Here is an 18,076-nt window from a genome sequence, read left to right on the forward strand (position 1 = left end):
CGTAAGTGTAAGACCTCTTGTATATTTTAGTAAACTTCTCTTGTGGGCTTCAAGCCATCCCTGCTTTTGATTTGTTTGTTTCAGTGTCCTGTATAAATCCTCTTTGTCCCTCTATTTCTCTTTCATTCCTTCCACACAGCAGAGACCAACTACCGTGTCATTAAACTTGGACATGTTTATGTGTTCGTTGAGGGGAATTTCTTTTCTTGCTTTTCTGCTTCTTTCTGGCGAACCTTCCCTTTTCATTTGCAGAGCATTCTTGCTTTGAGCTTGGCTTCCCCACAACACTTTCTATAAACTGGGCTGTAAATCATGCTGTTATCTACTTCACATTTACAACACCCTTGCCTCACTTGTGTTTTCTTTTTATTCCTGCCTCTTTTTATTTCTGCTGCTGGCTCCCGCCCTCCTAACCTTCCTGGCCTCGGTCACTTCCTCGTGGTCTACCTTCTATGCTATAGGTCTCCACGCCCTCTCCTCTGCTGAGTACAGGGTAGCGGGAGACCACCGTACAAGCCCCTGCTTTGTGTGATCAGCAGTGAGGCACACCAGTGCACTCAGTTTATAGCAAAACCATAGCTGCCAAATTCATGTTTCCTGGTTAGTTTCGCTTCAGAGCCATAGCTGGCATGAAGCATTTCAGCCCTCCCACTCCTCCTTTTGCCGGTGCTCTCATCCCTCACCCCATTTCACGACCCCCAGCATCTCAGTGGCATAAAAGAGGAATGCACAACATCCCCTGGAGCCTCAGCTGACATCAGGGCAGCATTCCTCCACCTGGGGTCAAAAGAATCCGGAAACTCCTGGGTCATGCAGAGGTAATTGAAGCCATAACTGCTGTGGGCTGCGTGTAAGTCTTTTGTAATTGCATTTATGTAACGCTTCCTACCCCTGACGAGGCATTGAGGAGTTATGGGAAAGCGAAGTGTCAAAAATGTAATGCTCTTCTTCACGAGCATTTGTTGACAGGATCAGAGCACCAACCTTCTCTCTACTGTAATTGTAATAAAGAAAATAGAAAGAATCCATGTTTCAAAGCTCAGTACAAATTGTGCGTGGCTGAAGTCAGAGCGACCATGTTCCAGCCCCAGGCCTTTTAGTTGACCACCTACTGCCTGGAATGAGCTGCCTTCTTTCAGAAAATTGTAACAGAAAGTGCCACAAGTGACAGGACCACAATTTCTGTTGTGTGACTAATTTTGACTCTGTGAAGAGGAATCCACGTGTAAATTCTAGGTCAAGGATCAGCAAACCTTTATGTTGGCAGATGGGTTCCAAGTACTGAGTCATGTTTCAAATGACAAAGTTTAGTGAGGTCTGACGCACAGTGTGTGGGAGGAGTATCCAGGAGACCCTTGGATGCTGGATGCTGACGACAGACATCAATCATTCAATCAATGGCCATTTATAAACCGCACAGCTGCCTCGCCCGAGGTGTCCCGACACTGGAAAACAGACGAGTGAGACTGAGTAGCCAATGATACTACTGCCCCTGCTTAAATAGCCATGTTTTAATGCCTTCCTAAACTCATGCTCTGTTTTTGACAGGCACAGGTGGCTAGGCAGTGCGTTCCATGATTTGGCTGTCCTTACTCTAAAGGAATGGGCCCCTTGTTAAGTCTTTGCGTATCGAGGGACACAGAGGAGATGCAGGCTCCGTTCATATTGATATAGGCTAAGCCTCTGCCTGAGGTAGCTAGGGCCCTTGCCATAAGCATCTCAAAAAGCGAGGGTGAGCGCCTTAAACTCTATCCTCCTGGCCACTGGGAGCCAGTGTACCTGTCCCAAGTGCGGGGAAATGTGATGACGAAAAGGGATGCAGCAGATTAGCCTTGCCACCACATTCTGGACCATCTGCAGCTTGTGGATCTGGTAGGCTTGCATCCCCAGGTAGAGGCTGTTGGCATAAGCCAGCGTAGAGGTTACCAACACATGGACTATGATCCTACAGCTCTCCTCTGGCAGAAAATATAAACATTTTGTGATGGATCTAATTTTCCCAAAACTGGCAGCAGATATTTGCCGGACTTGAGAGGTCCATGTCCCACCTAACTCCAAGATATCTAACTGAGTCCTTTGGTACTGGTTGGGGGCCCAACTCTCCCGGCCACCAAAGGCACGCCGGGGGGCAGATGCTTGACTAAATAACAAGACCTCTGTCTTGTCGGCATTTAGTTACCGTTCATCCAGATTGCAATGTCTTTTAAGCATTCCTTGAATTTATAGCAGGCTGCAGTGGATTGTTCTTTAACCCCTTCGATGCTGATGACGAGCTCAGCTCGTCATCAGCCACGGGTGGCGTGTGCTGATGACGAGCTGAGCTTGTCATGAAGTTGGACTTCATGGTAATTTGCTAAAACTTTGAAAAAAGCACTTTTGTGCATTTTTCAAAGTTTCATGTTGCACACACACATGCCCTTAAGGCATGTGTGTGTGCAACATATGTGCATAGATCAATTTCAGGGGTGTGACACCCTTGCACCCTTGAAATTGCATGAGCAATTTGCGAGTATCTACTGGTACTCGCAAATTGCTCATGCAATCTCCAATACATTCCTATTTTAATAGCGATTCCTACATGCATAGGCTTTTGCTATTCCTAAATAGCGATTCCTTAAAAATCGCTATTTAGGAATAGCAAAAGGCTACGTTGATGCATCTGCCAGATAGTGATAAAAGTGAGGAAGAGAACAGGCGAAGGAAAACTCGTTGGGTGCTGTCTTCAAGATTAGGCCTGGGTTGTGAACTTCGCTCCGTTCGCTTAGTTTGCAGAGTTTTTTGCACTTAGTACTCCGCGGAGTTCGCGGAGTGCAGAAAACTCCGCTTTGTGATGTGCAGCAGAGAACGGTAAGTTCACAATCGCAAACGGTAAGTTCGCAAGCGCAAGCTGCCGCTTGGGTAGAATTCCTACCCAAGCGGCAGGAATACCAGCACAAACTGCAGTTTGCAATGCACTCCATCACTCAGGGATCTTTACAGATTTTCTGTAACTTTGCGGAGTTTCGCGTAGCAAAACTCTGCGAACTACGCCCAGGCCTGATCAAGATGCGACCGGATCCAGGCAAGTGTCACCCCCTGAAAGCCAAGATGATTTAGTCTTTGCAATAGAATGAAATGTGAGCCCATATCAGATGCTGCTGAGAGGTCCAACAGCACTAAAATGGCAAATGTGCAGCGATCAACTGTCCCTCTCACTAGAAGCTGTAGGTACTATGTATATGTCCATTAACTTAACACTGCTGATTATGTTGTCCAAATGCTGTCGTAATTCTTTCAATAAAAAAGATATGACAACTGTCAGTCTCACTGACTCTGCCACTCTACCAAAGCTGTCTCCGTGGTACAACCCACCCGGAAGCCTGACTGAAAGTCATGTAGGAGGCTAATGGCTTCTCTAAAATCAGCTAGTTGTCACTGAGCCAAACTCTCCAAGACCTAAGCGGGTGTAGATAGCAGGGAAATCGGACGAAAATTGCTAAGCACTTCAGGGTCAGAATTAGGTTTCTTCAACAATGGTAGTAGGTATGCCTGTTTCCAAGTGGCCAGAAAATTTACAGTTTTAAAAGAGGCGTTCCAGATTTGGTTTAGGATGGGATTTAGCCACGGGCCAATGATTTAAAAAAACGAGCAGAGCAGGGGTCCCCCGGAGAGCCCAATTTACATTTCAGAAGTTCAGCCAATGACTCCTCAGCTGTTATAGGACAGAATTCCCCAAAATCCGTAAGGACTTTGACTGGGGACTGCTTATTTGTACTGGTCTCTGTCACAGCCATAAACTCGGACAGGCTTGTGCACAGGGTATGGGAGGGATGGATAGTACTATCCAACGCTGGCACTTTGGTAAAGGATTTTATGATCCTAAAGATTTCCTTAATGGAGTTTTACGAACTCTCTATACATTGTGCTAATTGTTCCCTCCTCCTAATCCTCAGCAGTTTGTGGAATTTCTTCAAGGCCTCCTTGAAGGCACTTTTAGCTGTGGCTCGTAGAACTTTCTGCAGCAGCGCTGCAGCCTTTTGCAGCTGCTCTTTTCCCTTCTGAGTTTGACTGAGAACCAAATGGCTGAACGTGAGGCTCAGGAAGTAGTAATTGACCTCAATGGTGCAACAGTATTTGAAGCAGATGTAATCCAAGCATTAAAGCAGGAGGTGCCGCTATCAGGATGCCCTGACAGTTGTTGCGCTGGTGCATGTAGGACTGGCCCCTGGGTGTTAATAGTAACCTTACTCCAATTCCTCTTTACTTCTGTTAGTTTTTCACTTGATGGAAGTTTAGGCTTGAAACTGAATGTAAAAGGGACAAGCAGGTGGTCTGTCCACAGCATGTGATGCGGCCCCTCCACTCTCAAATATTGAATATTTCAGAAAATTAAGTCAAACACATGGCCAACCTCTATGGGTGGGTGCGGTGACCGACTGGGTGAGGTTAAAAACACAGAAAACTGTAAAATTGGTATAGTGAAGGGACATCTGGTCAATTCTGGTGTATTTCTGTGCGGGTGATCTGGAGGCCTATGTAGCAGCAGTATTGAAAAACAAATGAAGGAGTATCCCCCGATGAGTAGGCTGAAGGTTTTCCAAACGGGGAATAAATATTCCTTGTATAAAACCCCTCACTCACCACCTAGTGGTGACATGCTTCATCATCGGGGTCCACCCTGGTGCTCGAGCAGCGGACGGTAGACGTAGGTGACAGGCCTATTGCCACGCAAGGAAACTAATACGTTGTACCACGTGATGCACCTACCCCCTGCCCGTTGAAGCCTAATAGGAAAACGCCTCAAGTTTTTACTGATGCTCCACATTTTTGTGAGCACCCACCTATGGTACATCTTACCACTGGTTCATTAGGATTTAGGACAGGGTGAGTCTTTTAGGGGGCTCATACCTTCCATCTCCTTTGGTCCTGATGAATACCGGGGATTTTTCCCAGATGGTTGAAACATGTTGACCAATGCACTATGAACACATATTGAGATACGTAGGTCGTAACTCCCCTTCCAGTATCTCACTCTTTATTATTTTAATATTGTCCAGTTGCTTTTTCATTAAAATGTATTCACAAAGCTAAACCAGGACAATTTTTAACACTGTATCACTGATCCTGGTCCTTTTGGACCTATCCGCCGCCTTTGACACCGTGGACCATAACATCTTGTTATCACGGGTCAGGGCGGCGGGGATTGGGGGGCTTGCATTTGCCTGGGTCGAGTCTTTCCTGAAGGGCCGTAATCAGACAGTCCATCTCGGCACCTTCTCGGCCTCCCCCCGTACTGTCAACTGTGGTGTCCCTCAGGGTTCTGCTCTTTCCCCTTTACTTTTTAACCTTTACATCTTCCCGCTGGTTTTTGCTTTACAGAACATGGAGGTCACTGTATATAACTATGCAGATGATCTCCAACTCATTTTTGACCTTTCCTCCCCCTCAGGGGTTGGCAGTTTCCAGTCCGTCATGCTATTTATCCGAGACTGGATGAACACCAACCAGTTAAAACTCAATCCGGATAAAACTGAACTTGTGGCGACGGGCGGCGCTGCCAATCCCTGGTCCTCTTCCTTCTGGCCCTCCTCACTTGGACCCCCTCCTCTCCCTTCTTGTTCAGTTAAAACCCTTGGGATCATGCTTAACAACCAATTAACTCTCCACTCACACATTAATTCGGTGGTCTCTTCTTGTTTTTTTACACTTCGAGTTATTCGGAAAGTTGCCAGATTCTTTTCCACCTCTGCACTAAAGCTAATCCTGATGGCCATGGTCCTGTCAAAGATTGACTACGGAAACATCATTTACAATGGAGCCCCTGTGTATGCCTTGCAGCGCCTACAGTTAGTACAAAACCAGGCTGCCCGCCTGGTCTTTGGCCTGTCTAAGTCCCATCACTCGACCCCCTTACTCAGGAGCTTACATTGGCTCCCGATAAAACAACGAGCCAGGTTTAAGCTAGGGTGCTTGACTTTTCAAGCAAGAGCGGGTACAGCCCCTGCCTTCATCAATTCGGCAATTTCTCCCTATGTTCCTTCTAGGGACCTCCGCTCCTCTAGCCTAGCCTTACTAACCACGCCCCGGTTCAAAAAGAAGCGGGCAGGGGGGCAGAAGTTTGCCGTACTTGCTCCCACCTTCTGGAATGACCTCCCCCTATCTTTAAGACTCTCTTCCTCCTACATGGAGTTTCGGAGGTCACTAAAAACGTTATTATTCCAGCAGGCTTTTGGCACCTAGCTCTCTTATCTTTACTAGCTCTCTTATTTCATTCTTCTAGGGACCTCACCAGCGCCATGAAACTGACTCAGTGTACGTGCGCTCTACAAGTTTTTTTAAATTCAAATTCAAAACTTACACCTCACAACCTGCTCCACTGCATTTCAGGTGTCGAAGCACACCCTGATGACGCTAGGCCACCAGGGTGGACCCTGATGATGAAGCATGTCACCACTAGGTGGTGAGTGAGTGGTGCAGGGTATTTACAACGTGACGCATCTCCCAGATGTGTCACGTTGTAAAGCCCTGTGCCAGAAGGAGGCGTTCCATCGCAGGGGGGGCGTTCCGGCACAGGAATGTCTCCCAAAAGTGGCTGAGTGAAATCTACAAGATTTCACTCAGTCACTTTTGGGCCCACGCTGCGTCAAAACCCTGCGCCTGCTTGTAGTAGGCATAAGTATTGACTCAGCATTGTGGAGATAGGGCCACCCAGAGCATTGCTGGAGCTGCGTCGCTTTGAGGTTATAGGGCAATAGGGTGGGAAGTAATTTCATCGTAATTAAGTAATTATTTATTTCATTGTTGAGTATTGATAATTTATTTACAGTTAATTAATTAATGATTGGTCATAAGTTTTTAATAATTAACTTTTTGGGGGAAATTAATTTATTGTTCATTAATTAATAACTGGTATTTCAATTTGATTAATTAAAATGTATTTTTATTTATCAATACGGTATTGTTAATTAATTATTAATTGCTAAATATTTTAGTAATTATTGTTTTTTGATATTGAAATTTAATTATTTGTTATTTCATTATTATTTGGCAATTCATTTTGAATAAATATCTAATTGTATTTATCATCAATTTAATTGTTAATGGGGGCGTGGCTTGGCACGCAATGGCGACGGACGCACGCGGGTAGAGCTCCGGCTTGAGCTCCCCTACCCAAGGCCGTTTCTCCGCTACTAATATCCTGAGCAGTCCACGGCTGTGGGCAGACCCGGAGAAACCACCCTCCGACAACCTAGCCGAGTTTCCGGCTGCTCACACACCGGGAACCGCACCGACGGAGCCTGAGCGCCTGCAGCCGCATCGGGCGACTCCCGCCCCAGCACGCCCGACTACGCGAGGCCGAGGACTTGGCGGTTGCAACTGGCCATTCCTGGCGTCAGGTTTTTTTGAGGGTTCGGCAGGATTTCTTTGATTCTTTGAGGGCTTCAGTGAACCATTAGGTTTTCCTGTAGCTGTTCTTGCTTCGGCAGTTCTTCAGTGGGGGGAGGTTGTCTGTGCAGCTGGTGATCCACTGTGCGAGGTTGTGGGCTGCTTCGTTGGTGTCATCGGTGTCGGCTGGCGGGTTCTGGCTTAGAGATGAGAGGAGCTGGTCTGTGGTGATTTTACTCCAGCATCTGCGGGGAATCTGTTGCGTGCGGTGGTGGGATGTATTCTTATTGAAGGTGAAGTGGATGCATATGTGGTCGGTCCAGTGTAGTACGGTGGAGTGGCTGAAGGAGACTTGGTTGCTGCCAGAGAAGATGGGGTTGAGCGTGTTGCCGGCGAGGTGGGTGGGGGTGTTCACCAGTTGTTTGAGTCCGAAGTTGGCGAGGTTGTCGAGCCGCTAATTATAAATATAGAGTGAACATCACATAGTTGAAACTTAAATATGACATCTATGATATGAGCAGAAACCCACTGAAATGCAACTATTACTAGCAAACATGCTGATCAGCCTTGACCGGAAAAAAGAGGAAAAGAACAGAGAAGGATCCTACAGAGAATGATTATCTGGCCTGGAATGTACTCAGCACTATTGCCTGACAGTCACCTACATCATAAAGTACCTACTACACATGATGAAGCACAATAGCATATACAAAATAAGAATGTATTCCTCAAATCAAATAAATCTTTTTTCAGATTATTAAAATCCATTAAAGACAGGTAAAGAAAACAGAATACAAACTTATATTACAAAAAAAAACATTTCCTGATTGCAAATTCTCACTAAGATAATTTCAATGCATAAAATGTAAACAAGAATAAACTGCGGTGGATAATAATAAAATTTTAATAAAAGACATCAGAATAGGGCGTGGCTTGCGCGCCCCTTTGACATGGCGGGTCGCGCTTGAGCTCTGAGGTGACCGGGGTCTGCGTGAGGTTTTTCTGCGCATTTACAGTTCCCCTCATACTCGCAAGCTATACGTGGGAATAGGAAGATGCCAGGAGCAGTTTGAATGTCTTTCCTTCATGCCTGAGCCTGAACTTTGGAACTTTGTTGCGGCGCTCAGGGTTTTTTACGAGCGACCGCCATCTTGCGCCTCGGCTGACGAAGATCGGAATTTCACCTCAACACAGCGGCGACTTTGTTGCAGGTCTACTGGAATGCAGGAAACAGGTGTCGTTGGCTGTATTTTTTTATTCTTTTCACCCCTACTAAGTTTTCTTCACTCTTCACATTTTTTCTTGGGGTAAATGAGATTGCTTGGCTGCATTATGGTTTCTTCATGCCTTGCTGCACCTCTACTGGATTTAACTTGCCATTTTATTGTTCAGTGAGACTTTCCTCCTCGGCTTGTGATTACCTAGTGAGGTCTTTCACATAAATGTGGTTTACGCTGATTTTGTGAGATTTCCTGCTTTTTTCTTGTCATGCATGTAAGCCCGCCATTTTGTACCACCTTGCCTTGCCTAATATAAGTGCGCTCTCCTAGTTTTGCGCGTTTTTTCTCCTTCTATTTTTCTTTGAGACCAATAGCCTCTGCTTCTTCGCCTGATAGCAATTTCTCTGAACTGGTTTCAGGTTACTCGGATTGTGTCTGTGAGCTTTATGGCTGCCAATATGGGTCGGTCGCCTAATGCTAAAGACTTAAAAGACTCTAATACCTCTCTTAAGAGATCCAAACAAGGGTCTCCTACTCCCGAGACTTCTCAAAAAGACACCAGTTCCACTCTTGAGACTATTCTGACGCGTCTTAATGATGTACACGATATTGCTCAGTCCACTAAGACAAACACAGATTTATTACAAGTGGAGGTTTCAGCCATCAGGAATGAATTTAAGGCGCTCTCCCTTTGTGTTTCAGCCACGGAGACACGTATCAGCGGTGCGGAGGATTGTGTACAAAAGCAAGCTAGGTCTCTTACGCATTTTGAGCGCTCTCTGGCGGCATTGAGGAGGGATCTCACTGAGCAGGAGGTTCGTAACCGCAGATCCAATCTGCGCATTTTTGGCCTTCCGGAAGAAGTTGAAAAAGCTGCACCTTCTATGATCGATTTTTTGTATCAATGGATTCCTTCTGCTCTTCAGATTTCCTTTTAAAGAGACTTCAAATTAGAACGTGCTCATCGAGTACCCTTCTTTTCGGTCTAAATCTGCTACTCAACCAAGGGCGATAATTTTTAAGCCACTGCGTCATCAACACACAGAGCAAATCCTAGCTCATATGCGCAAAGTCAAAGCGGTCTCCTGGGAAGGTCATCGCATATCAATCTCTCAGGACTTTGCCAGAGACACAGTGATAAGAAGGAAAGGCTTTCTTAATCTTTGGAGACGTCTTTCGGAGATGAATATCCCTTTTTCCTTCTCTGGTCCTTCGAAATTTCGCATCACCTTCAAAGGTCGTTCCAGAATCTTCGATGAACCTGCTTACCTGGCCTCTTTTTTGGATAATCAGATGGAATTGCAGATGGAACTTCAGATGCAATCTTCGTCGGCTCCTGGTGCTTCTGGCACTTGATGTGACTACCTATGCCTATAATACTTTTTCTCTTTACAGGTTTTTCAGTTTGTTGGCTCTTAAGATCTGTGTGGTGTTTTTCCTGTTCCACTGATATTGTGGTGTTTTTCTTTTTGCTGCCTGTTCTTGTTTTTTACTTGGTTCTTCCGTTTGGTGTTTCGTTATTGTTTGTATGTCTTTATTGATTATTTGCTTGAATATTTCTTGTACTGTTTATTGTTTGGTTACAAGACTTGTTCGCAGATTTCTATTATCTATTTCTATATAGTTAGCATTAAGCTGTTCTTACCATGTTACAGTTATTGTTTGTTCTTTTTGTTTACCTGTACCCTGTAGTCACTGCATATTTATTTATATGCTTATTTAATTGTTGCTTCACTGATTAGTGTGCTTTACCATTATTAGATGCTTTTCTCTACTAGGTCTATGTTATTCTATTTATATTGCACTTTATTGCTATCTTGTCTAGGTATCATATATGCAATTAATTTTTTCTCTCTAAACTTATGAGTTAGATGTTTCTTCTATTACCCTATTTAATATTACTATATATTTAAGATGTTCCTAGCTAAGCGTTTGGAATCCTTCATTCCTAAACTGTTGCATCCATCTCAAACGGGTTTTGTAAAGGGTCGTCTCGCGCGGGATAACATCAGAACCTTTTGTCATATTCTCAGTTCAGCTAAACGCTCCAAGCTCCCGGCCGCTGCTTTGGCTCTCGATGCAGAAAAGTCCTTCGATAAGGTCTCTTGGCCATTTCTACGTGCTGTATTATGTGCACATAATCTTGGGGACTCCTTTATTCATATGGTCATATCCCTCTATTCACAACCCCGAGCCAACATAGGAGTCAATGGTGCTACGTCGTCCTTTTTTAATCTTCGCCAGGGCACTAGACAGGGATGTCCTTTATCTCCACTTTTGTTTTTATTATCCATTGATCCCCTCCTTAGACTAATTGACATACATCCAGATATTAAGGGTTTTTCTTTTGGCCCTCACCGGATTAAAACTGCGGCTTACGCGGATGATGTCCTTATTTTCTCAGATGATGTTGCTTTGGCCATTCCTGCTATTTCTGATACCATCTCTCTTTTTTCAAAGGTTTCAGGATACACCTTAAATAAGGACAAGACTGAGATGTTCCCACGGAATGCTTATTGTTTCTCTACACATATGGGCTCTGCTGGCTTTAAAAAGCAATCTAAGCAATTGAAGTATTTGGATATCTATTTTTGTTCCACCTTGTATGATACAGTTGCTTATAATGAAAATCAGACTATTCTTTAAGTACGGCGTCTGTTGGACGCCTGGTCTCCGAAACACATTTCATGGTGGGGGCGCCTTCAGACTCTTAAAATGATGATTACGCCTATTATTAATTTTGTCTCTTCCATGCTCCCAGTAAAGTTATCTGTTTCCTTCTTTCATGACATTGATGTTCTTACTTCTAAATTTTTATGGAATAATAAAAGGGCTAGAATTGCTTATAAATTCTTACGAAAACCTTATGATATGGGAGGTTGTAACTTTCCCGATTGGGGAAAATATCAAACTGCCTTTTTGGCATCTCAAGGTGCTCTCTGGTTTTCATCCCCTCCTATTCATTTTTCATCTTGGTTGCTAATAGAGCAAGAACTGGCCTCTCCTTTGCCGACTGCTTCTTTTTTAACTACGTCTACCTTGTCTATTCCTTTTTCCCGTTCTATTATATTGGATACTATTGCTGCGGTAAAAACGGTGGACAAGAGGGTGGCGACTCCATTACACAAATCTAGGTGGTCGTCTATTTGGCGGAGTTCTAAAATTAAAATTACTATTGCTTCTTCTTTGATGTCTTATCGGGCTTCTAAAGGGATCTCACTTGTTAATCATCTCTATGATTCCAATAATGCTCCATTACCGTTTTCCTCTTTAGCTCAACAGTTTGCTTTATCTAATTTAGATTTTTATACCTTTCTCAAGATCAAAGTGGCACTTGCTAAGGTGCGCCTTCATCCTACTTCCCCTACGATTACTCTCTTTCAATTATGGATTAGGACTGGTCACATAGCTTCTAAAATTTACAAATTTTTACAATCTACTTCAATACCTACCCATACTGTAGCTCAACAAAAATGGTTACACCATTTTGACCAGAGTGTCACGGACCATATTTCTTCAGACACCTGGCAGATGATTGGTAAATTTTCTCTTTGTAATAAAATCGCCCCATCGTTAATGCAATCTAAATTTTTCTCCATTAACCTTCTCCAATGGACTCCTACTCGCTTACACTCGTTGAATCTCAAAGAGGACAATCTTTGTTGGAGTTGTGGCTTATTACCAGGCGATTTTCCTCATATGTTCTTTGACTTTCCATTCTTCAACCCTTTTGGGATCTCATTCACAAACACCTCAGATCTTTTATTGACTGTTGCAGTTAAAGTAATTTTAATGGAGTGGAAATCATTTTCTTCAGTTTCTTATCATACTTGGTGGGCTTGGGTTTCCTTTTTACATAGTGCTCATACCTCGGTTGATCACGCCCATCTTTCTCCGTCTATTGCTAGTGGTGTTTGGACTGCTTTGGATACCTACATGGATTTATCTTCCAAAGGGTTGGTTGTACGATACCCCTTTGATATGTCTGGTTGAATGGTGTCTTGTCTGTTGGGATGGCCCGGTGGTAATCCTCCTCTTTCTTTCTTTTCTTGCTTTTTCTCTGTTTCTCTTTCTTCTCTTCTTTTCTCTCTTCTCTTCTTTCTTCTCTCTCCTTTCCCTTCCTTTCTTTTCCTTGGGTACTCTAACTGATAGTGATACTCTTGAGTCTTGTTTCTGATATATATTAATTGTTTTACCATACTTAATTTATTTATCTGATTCTGGCAGGCTACCTTTGTTACAGATGTCTCTTTTACAACGTATGCTTGCCTACTATATTTTGATTGTTTTATCCTATATCAATTGTATCACTGACACTTGTATTGTGTATCTTCATTTGCTTTTTCATAATAATAGAATTCTTTGCAATGAAAAAAAAAAGACATTAGAATAGAACATTGATGCACAAGAGGATAATCATTACTATAGGGCACTCGATTTGTTTTCGCTCTTTCTTTAAAATATGCAAGTTAATACATTTAAAAATATCATAAAAGATCATAAATGGCATTTGATAATACTTTCGGAAAACCTCTACAATATCATGTGGGGAGGTGTATTGTTGGCCCTCATACTCAATCATCTTTATATTATTATAAGATTGTTTTTGGCGTGTTCGGAGGGCTAGCTGCCTACCTACATTTTCTCCAGATTCATATAATCTGCTTTTGTTTGCTTGATAGGTTTCTGCAGCTTTCCGAATTAGGGAGTTATTAATTTCAGTCTTCAAGACTAATATTTTATGAAGAGTGTCAGAGGATAAATCTCCTCGGTGAATCTGGGTGGCATGATAGGCCTCGAGATTAGATAATTCTCGCTTAAGCTCAAGGTTGATATTATCCTCTATCTTTTTAGTCTTAGCAACAAAAGATATAGTTTCGCCCCTTATTGCTGCTTTAAAACAGTCCCAGACAATAAATCTGGGTGCACTATATTGATTGCAATCAAAGAACCCCTGGGCCCAAGATGTTATATGGGTTATATATTCCAAGTTAACAAGAAGCTTTCTATCAAAAGACCATAGTGGCTTAGGTCTAGTAAAGCTGGGCAGGTCACAAATAAGAGTAAGTGCGTTATGATCAGAGATTGTTTTTGGGGACTTGATTATATCTAGTAGCTCCAAGTCCGCCAAAGATGTCATAATGTAATCAATTCGGACATATTTGTTATGTGGATATGAGAAAAAAGTAAATCCAGAATCGTTATTTTTCCTCAAGTCCCAAACATCCTGTAAGTTGTGGCTATCCATCAGTTGGCATAAAGCCCTATATACCTTAGGTTTACGTCCATTATATTTCAAAGGTAGTTGGTTATCTACAAAGGTCCCTAAAGAAATGTTGAAATATCCGCATAGAATGAGAGGACCAGGCCAAGAGGCCAGCTCTATGTCTAGATGGCTAAACAATAAAGGATCATCTAAATTTGATCCGTATATTGTACATATAGTAGGACCTGATTCTAATTGAGCTATAGCCCATCTGCCATGTTTGTCGGCCAATTTACGTCTAGGAACACCAAGTGCAGGTTTTGCTAAGATAGCAACCCCCGTTATTTTAGATGTTTGAGAAGTATCTATGATCACATTATACCCCGGTATCTTTAGCAATTCTTTATCGCATTCCGTAATATGGGTCTCTTGCAAGCATAGAATATCAGCAGGATCTTGACGCAATAGTTGATATAATTGCGCTCTTTTATTTCTGTCGTTAAGCCCTGCGATATTCCAGCTGCAGAGCTTTACTCTCCCCATCTAGGATGGTAGATTCCAGACCAGGCCTTCCAGACACAGTAAAACATGTTACCACAGATACCACAGCTACCAAGCCAGCAATTCGCAATCTGATTTCTAATTATTCCAATCATTTGATCCCATACACAAAGAGATGTTTGACATTGTCTTATTTGAGTGAAGTTGCTCATTTTTATAAATTTTACCCTCCCCCTGCCCACCACCCTCCTCCCCCCACACACCAACCACCGAGGCATTTAGACTCTGATAGAGTCTGTGGTGATGGTGAGACGTTCCCTGACCAGTACCACTAACAATAGCCCTAATTGTTCAAAATCCAAAAGAGATGAGAAATGTGCACTAGTAGTAAATCAAAAATAAAGAGAAGAAAAAGAAAAAAGAGAGAAGAAAAAATAGAGAAAAAAAAGATCGAAGAAGAATTAAAAGTAATTAAAAAAAAGAAAAATAGAACGATACAAAAAGAAAAAGGAAAGGCCGCGAGAAAAAGAGGATAACAAAGAAAAACGGAAAGAAAAAAAATTACCATATGACCAACTATAAAATAGCTAGCCAGGAAATGAAAAAGGGAATGTTAACATAAAGAGAGCGACAGACTGACCCTCTACTACTATCCTATATCCATCCCTGATTCATTATGAACACTACACAGCTAATCAATCTCAGCATATTTTATACGATCAGTTAGATGAAAAATGTCAAAACTCAGGTCAAACTGTCTAAGAATTCCTTAGCTTTTATCTCTGAGGTGAAAAATTTCACCTGGCCATTGTAAATAACCTTCAGCTTAGCAGGGTTATTAAGATACACCTGAGCCTTTTTGTCCAAGAAGGGTTTGATCAACTGGCGAAGGCGCCATCTTCTCTCCACTGTAGTGTGGCAAAAATCAGGTCTAACAAAGTAAGAAATAGAGTCTCTGGTGTGCCGCGCTTCAGGTTTCACCTTGTCAGCAATGGCTTGACGGAGAAGAAAGTTTCCGAAGTACACCAACACTGCACGTATCTTCCCTGCGATGAGGAGGCCTTCAGGGTAAATGGAACTCTATGGACTCGTTGCACTTCCATCTCCCAATTCCAGGAGGCAAGCTCTGGGAGTGTATCTTTAAATAACTGGATAATGAAAGTGCGTATATCTTCGCCCTCACTTTTTTCAGGAATTCCAAGGACGCGGAGGTTATTGCGTCGAAGGCGATTTTCCATATCCTCCAGCTTCCATCTAACATCTTTTAGTTCCTCTTCAAGGTCTTCTTCTCGCTCCTGGGTAACTGTGGCTTCTGCTTCATTGACCACTATATGATCTTCCATCTCAGTCATTCTCACATTAGAGGCCGCTACAGCTTTCGAAAGTTTTCGGACTACCCCCTGTACCTTGTGTAGAGCTACTTGTGCCCTACGACCATCCCTTGAGGTCTGCTCCCGATGAGAGGCGATGGCCTGAAGAACTGTGTTCATTACCGTAGTCAGTGTAGGGGTTTGCTGGTCTGCAGAGACGGATAGGTCAGGATGGGAAGCGGAAGCTTGCCCTTGAGGTTAAAGGCTGGTGTTGGAGAATAATCCCAGGTTAGTTCTGACGCACCGTGATGACTCCTTTTCTTCCTCAGCACGGTTCTCCTGGACTCTCCCTGGGCTGGATCATTGTCACTTTCCGTTGCACTAATATCAGAGCCAGTGCTAATCTCTGATTCTAAGTCTGATTCGTGTGACCACCTGAGATCTTCAGGACCCTCGGATATTGAGTAAAAGTCAGAAGGGTCTCAGTGTCTAACGAATCAGATGCAGCACAATCATTTCGAGATTTCCCCCTAGAGTCCGACCGCTCCATGCTATGTGTCACATTCTTAAGTACATTTGATGCATTAGTCAAAGATATGCCAGTAATGTTAGAACTCACCCCCGCTTCAGGAGAGGAAACCAGCAGAGGTTGCGCAGTTGCTTCAGCAGCAGCCTCAGCTTCAATTTCATTAGGCGCTATCAATGTATCTATCTGAGGTGGTGATACGTTAGATGGCAAATTAAGATCTTGCAAATCCGGGCTTACTGGGGGCATAGGTACGGGCACCGAGACAATGTCCACAGGAGTAAGGACAGAAAAAGGCAAAACATGAGCCGAGGACTGAGAATCAATACCTTCAAAGTCCAACGCCATTTCTAACATAGCCTGCGGGTGACTAATCCTGTTTACTCGTGAAGAAGTCGGATTCCCACTTGCCGGTGGACCTTCAAGCTTTCCGGTCGGCTCCCTCTCTCGGTCATGAGCGCCGCCTCCTGACAGCCCTCCTGACAGCCCTCCCTCGACCTCTCCCGGAGTCTTCAGTGTAAAGGAGGGGCTCACCACTAAGGGCTGATCCGCCGACTGGTGAGTGAGAGTGGGAGAGGGAGCAGCGGGTGTTCTCCGCAAAAGCTCGCCAACCGAGGGACCCGGTCCGGGTGTAGCCAGTAGTTGTTTACAGGGTTTAGTTTGCCTCGATAGAGCTGGAGCCGGGACGATGTCAGAGCTGCGGATTTCCTCGGAGCTCGGCAGATGTCCACGTTTTTGTGCTAGCTCTCGATCTCGAAGAGCCTGCTTTGCCGCTCGGGTCTTTGAGGCGGCAGCAGCCACTGCAGCAGCGTTCTTGGGGGCCATTTCTTCACAGTTGCCTCGACACACAGAGTCAGCACTGGGTGAGAGAGTAGAACTGATTACTGCCACTGCCGGAGAATTAGTTTGTAGATTATCAGCAATGTTTTTAAAGGTGACTTTGCCGAGTTGGATGTCTCTAACAAATCTCAGTACTGCAACCCTATGAGCGAGGAGTAAAAGGTTAGGCGAGAGCGTAGCACCAAAACCTCCGATGCATCAGCTGGGTCTTCGGTATATCGTCTGAGCCCCTCCATCCGGTCGCATATCCTTCTGTTATTGCTTTTCACCATGTCAGGGTTTCCCTGTCATCCATTAAGTACGTATTAACTCCAGATCAAGTTCGGTGATTTCATTTCTTTTTTTCCCTCTTCATGAAGACGAAAAGCATTTCTCAATTCCACAGAAAGCAGGGACTGGTCGTGGAGCGTCTCGCAGCGGTCTAGAACACCGCCACCATCTTGCCTCTCACTGCATAGATGTATTATCAAACGCTATAACAAAATGAAGACCTATTTTCCGGTAAGGATTTAAACTTTCCTTGATAATTGGATGTTAGAGATGGACCCCAATTTATTGATTGAAGAGTCAATCAAAGAAGAATTGGAAAGAGAAATCTCAATTACAGAGCTTGAGCTTGCACTAACCGAGCTCGCAAATGGTAAAGCCGCAGGTCCTGACAAAATACCCTTGGACCTATATAAGATATTGGGTAAACAAATACTTCCTTATCTTGGATCTCTTTCTAGGGGTTCACTATCATGCAACACCGCCTGAGTCCTGGAAATATACCAATATTGCGATCTTTTCTAAAAAAAGTCAAACCGCCCCAGCTTCCATCCTCATAAAGGCCCATATCTCTCATAAACTCCGACTCAAAACTATACGGCAAGGTCTTAGCCAATCGGTTGAGTCGGGTTGTCGAGCGTCTTGTCTCCCCGTGGCAGCATAGCTTTATTCCCGTGAAGGGCACTATAGATCATACCCGGAGAGCCATTACTCTCTTTGACATCATGGGTGCCACGGGGGGGGGAGATGTCGATGATCCTTCTCGATGCCGAGAAGGCATTTGACCGTGTCTCTTGGCAATTTTTGTGGAACATCTTGGAACTTAATAATTTTGGGCCTA

The sequence above is a fragment of the Lissotriton vulgaris genome, chromosome 2_1, assembly GCF_964263255.1.
Source record: "Lissotriton vulgaris chromosome 2_1, aLisVul1.2, whole genome shotgun sequence".
Lineage (NCBI taxonomy): Eukaryota > Metazoa > Chordata > Amphibia > Caudata > Salamandridae > Lissotriton > Lissotriton vulgaris.